Source organism: Rhinichthys klamathensis, unplaced genomic scaffold, assembly GCF_029890125.1.
Source record: "Rhinichthys klamathensis goyatoka isolate OS25496 unplaced genomic scaffold, OSU_Roscu_1.1 h1tg000058l_1, whole genome shotgun sequence".
Lineage (NCBI taxonomy): Eukaryota > Metazoa > Chordata > Actinopteri > Cypriniformes > Leuciscidae > Rhinichthys > Rhinichthys klamathensis.
Window position 1 is genome coordinate 1,465,888 of NW_026606603.1, and position 5,353 is coordinate 1,471,240.

Here is a 5,353-nt window from a genome sequence, read left to right on the forward strand (position 1 = left end):
TTTGGGGGGGGGGGGGGGCAGAAAAGCTCCCCCAACCGCCCTCAACCAAATTAAAACTAAATAATCATCAGGGGTTCGTCCCTAAACACAACAAATCTGAGTGAAATGGCTTATTAATGCTGTTTTTATGGCCGTGGGTTCAACTCCAAGTCATTTATATAGATTATTGTTCGCCATCTGTGTGAACACACACACACAAGGAGAGTTTAAGTTTTAACAGTGTACGGATTTTAACGGTCTTTATAACGATACCTACAGTGTTTTGGATGGTGAACTGCCTAAAATGGAAACGAAATCCCTTAGTAATTTTTTCATTTTTTTTACGTTACTAGATTCATCAGTGTATGTTATTCCACGTGTTTTGTAATCTTTCATGACAATGAGACGACTTTTATTGTCTTTCTGGGTGATGTCAGCAAGGTTGCACAAGCAATAGTTTAACATTAAGGCTATTCAGTCATTGTTTTAAGCTGCTGTTGCACATCTTGATAATAGATAATGCAGCAATTTTAACATTACTGGAATACAGTTTTCCGCAATAATAGAAAAATTGAAAAAGTAAGCGTTGACATTGAATATGGGGAGCTGCTCTCGACCTTCAGTCCCAGTCAAAAGCCCTCTTCAAAAGTGAGTGCTGGTAATATTTACAATCAGGGCCGGCTTCATTCTCACTCTTTTCTAATGGATAAGATCAAGTGCCACCCTACATTTTCTTTTCATCTTTTATGAAATAAAATAAAAATAATTGTGATTGCTGCTTCATGGCACTAAAATCTGTATTATTGTAGCTTTCATGTGGTTGTGATGTGTTGAGTTTGATTGATAGCGTGAGGGGGTGTGTCGCACCGCAGGTTTCCACCCTCTCATTAACCTTCTGATCATCCCAGCCAGTTTAGCAATCAACTTATTAAAACAGTTGACAGACACCGGATCACAAACTGAATACTGAATCAGACAGATTATCCCCATGAGCATGTCATAACGTAAACGAGATGGAGAGAAATAAACAGTTTTTAGAACCTTTTTATTGGAGATTTTTGCATTGTGACATTATTATTTGTGACAAATACATTTTCCCTCTTATAATTGTGTCTATGTATGTGTATATTTACTACAAAATATTACTGTAATACAAATTTGTAAAATTTTGTACTAGTAAAAGAGTCACAACGTGTAAATACTTTACAATTTAAATATTGACTTTTTGTGCATTACAATAATGAGAATTTGGATGGGAAAATGCCTGGTGTTTATAAAAATAATACCACAATGCAAAAAAAAAAAAACAAGCTTCATTTTCTTTAAGCAAAATCGAATGGATTATTTCTGATAATTTTGAGGTGCAATATGACCTCTCGACAATTCACCCAAAATATACAACGTGAGTGAACTTAATAAATCAAATATTATTCTATAGCGAACGTGTTGCAAACATACGGTGTGCATTTCAAATAATTAACTGGTAACTTTTAAACGCAGACGAGCATCTCCACAGCGCAATAATCTTGATCTTGGGCTACGGCCAAACCAAGATGAGTCTAATTTGGTCACAGATGAAGATTTAAGTAGCAATATAATGGATTGGCTCAGATGAGACTTTCCTTCAGGCCATCGGGATGAGATCCTAGACACTCTCTCAGAATAGTCCATAGAAAAAAAGAAAAAGAAAAGATAAATGACAATAATGAGCCAGGATTGATTTTGTCACGTCAGTATGAAATGTGCTGACTCGTGTTTGTGTGTTTGTTTATTGGAAATTCCTGCAGACGGAGTTAGAAAGGCGTCCGAGGAAACGGTTTCATGTTGAACTGATTGAACTTTCACAGATTTCCTCCATTTTCACACAGTTCGCTCAAGTATTGCTTTATACAATTAATACATTTGATGAGCTGCTGTGCAATTGTCCTTGTTTTTTTCCTGTCAGTACTGAAGTGTGTGTGTGTGTGTGTGTGGGTGTTAACTGTAAAGCCTTAAATCATTTCCTGGCCGGTATGTGATATATTTTCACTCTTCCCAGATCTACACGAAAGAAAAAAACAATCACCATCAGCATGAATACCAGAAGTTTATGAATAAACCATGACTGTTTCTATGATGTGAATTAATTTGTGTGTCAGATGACCCTCCAACTCTTTTATAGGTACTGAAATTTTAAGTATTGAATGTTTTTTTTGTTTTGTTTTTTTACCATGAACAACTTTTGTACATAACTGAATGAAAAAAGAAGAGAGTCTGGTGATGTTTTAAATTATTTATTTATTATTTGTATCATTTAAAATGTTGAAAATGTGTACGTGACGAATGCATTAGCTTTAAAAATTTCATGATTAAAAACGTCTCTGGTATCAAGAGCAAAGCTTGTTTTTTTTTCAGTTTTCGAACATTTCATGACAAGTATTGATATTCAATCATTTGCTTAATCTATATGGCACGACGTTACGAATACATTTGATTTTTTTTTTTTTTTCGTACAAAAAAATGAAAAGTCCAACAAAGAAACGGAATAGTCTAAACAATCACATTCACAACTAACTTGAAATGCTACGATACAAAAGATGGGGGAAAAAACCTGAGAAGTCTCAAAGTAAAGCAAGGCAGTTTTTAAAATGGACATTTCCTCCCGGTAAAAAGCGCTGGAAGGCAGATCAAGATATATTCAACAACCAATCCGTAACGTATCGTCACATTTCCCACCTCCATATACAACGCGTTTAGCTTAAAATAGTTCTTCTCTACAAAATGTACATTCCTGTTGCTGAGTTTTATGGTTAAACCCATAATACACCATTGACGTCTGATCTATCAATGCAAGTGATAAAATATCAACATAAACTTCAGGATAAAGACTGGAGGCCAGTGTGAAACACACCGGCATTCACATTACATCAAATTCCCACTATTTTAGTGATATTTCGTATAGTTCAATGACACCTACAGCAATGATGTGGTGTCTGTTGAATACTGTCCTCCAGCAGGCGTAGATGTCCGGTTTCAACATCGAACCGTGACTCTGCAACACACACATCAACCCAAACACTCCCAAGATAAGAGCTCGACGTGAAGGCCTCGGAGAAACATCCAGTTTCTGTAACAAAACTGACGCCAAGTCAAACAAAACGCTCTGGAGCACGTCGACACTCGTGACACTGAACCATTCTCCCGTCCTTCACTTCTTTAAAGAGACCTGGAGGACTGGAAAACAAGTAGCGATAGAAGAGAAATACAGCAGACGGAGAACTAGAACGATCATTTATAATCAATGCTGTTCACTGATGTATTGGGCTATACATTAAAGATTTATGCATTTGAATCGCATATACAATTTCCATTCATTTGGGTCGCACAGCTTTACATGGAAGCTTGTTTCCGCCACAGAATGAAAAATAAAAAAGGTAATTGCGACTTTTTATCTCACAATTCGGACTTTTTTTCTCACAATTGCGAGTTTTAAAGTCAGAATTGATTGATATAAAGTCGCAATTGCAGGTTATAAAGTCAGAATTGCGTGATATACAGTCAGAATTGATTGATATAAAGTCGCAATTGCGTGTTGTAAAGTCAGAATTGTGAGATATAAACTATTCTGAGGGGAAAAAATTTAATATCTGATAACTCGCAATTGCAAGTTTATATCTCACAATTCTGAGAAAAGATGTCAGAATCTCGAGATATAAACTCGCAATTATGTGTTATAAAGTCAGAATTGCGACTTTAAGTCGCAATTCTGAGAAATAAAGTCGCAATTGCGAGATATAAAGTCGCAATTCTGAGAAATAAAGTCGCAATTGCGAGATATAAAGTCGCAATTCTGAGAAATTAAGTCGCAATTATGAAAAATAAAGTCGCAATTGCGAGATATAAAGTCGCAATTCTGAGAAATAGTCGCAATTCTGAGAAATAAAGTCGCAATTCTGAGAAATAGTCGCAATTGCGAGAAAAAAGTCAGAATTGTGAAAAAATTGATAAAAATGAGATAAGACAGTCTCAATTCTGTCTTTTTTCTCGCAATTGCGACTTTATTTTTCATAATTGCGACTTTATATCTCGCAATTCTGACTTTATAACACATAATTGCGAGTTTATATCTCGCAATTGCGACTTTATTTCTCAGAATTGCGACTTTATATCTCGCAATTGCGACTATTTCTCAGAATTGCGACTTTATATCTCGCAATTGCGACTTTATTTCTCAGAATTGCGACTTTATATCTCGCAATTGCGACTTTATATCTCGCAATTGAGACTTTATTTTTCAGAATTGCGACTTTATATCTCGCAATTGCGACTTTATTTTTCATAATTGCGACTTTATATCTCGCAATTGCGACTTTATTTCTCAGAATTGCGACTTTATATCTCGCAATTGCGACTTTATTTCTCAGAATTGCGACTTTATATCCTGCAATTGCGACTTTATTTCTCAGAATTGCGACTTTATATCTCGCAATTGCGACTTTATTTCTCAGAATTGCGACTTTATATCTCGCAATTGCGACTTTATTTCTCAGAATTGCGACTTTATATCTCGCAATTGCGATTTTATTTCTCACAATTCTCACTTCATATCTCGCAATTGTGAGATAAAAAGTCGCAATTATTTTTTTTATTCAGTGGCGGAAACAAGCTTCCATAGCTTTAACATAAACTGATAAATCTGTATATTTTTCAGTCATACATTAATAAAACAGCTCAGATTTTTGTAATAACAATTTTAAATACACAATAACCATATTTATCATCATGTCCAAGTTGTTTCAATTGAATATTGCTTGTTCCACAGCCTGACATATTTTAAACATGTTTAGACTTTTTAACTGGATGCATTTTTCACACTTATGCTGTTCTATGCAATTTGAAAATGTGATTATTTAAAGAGAATCAAATAATTAATAATAAACTATTCCGTGTTTTTTTTGGTGTTTTTTTGGAGTGCAGAAATCTGACCTATTTTTGGTTTATGTATGACTGAAAAATATGAAAATATAATCACTTTAAGTTTAAAAACTGTCAAAATGGATGGAAATTATATATGCAATTTAATAACATAAATCTTCAATTTAGGCCTGAATATTGTACTGGTGTGATTTACTTCTTTGAGAACGTTATTCTACATTATTGTGTTGACAGTTTAGATGTGTGGAGTGAAAACTTTGTGGATTTACACTCTTAAATATAATTTATGACCAGTTTTCTCAGGTCAAAAATAATAATTCTGCCATCATTTCCTCACTGACTGTATGAAAACGAGCAGCATGAACATTCTTCAAAACGTCTCTTTTTTTTTTTTTGCGTTCGACGGAAGAAATAAAATCACACGGATTTGATGACAGAACTTTCATTTTTAGCGAACTTT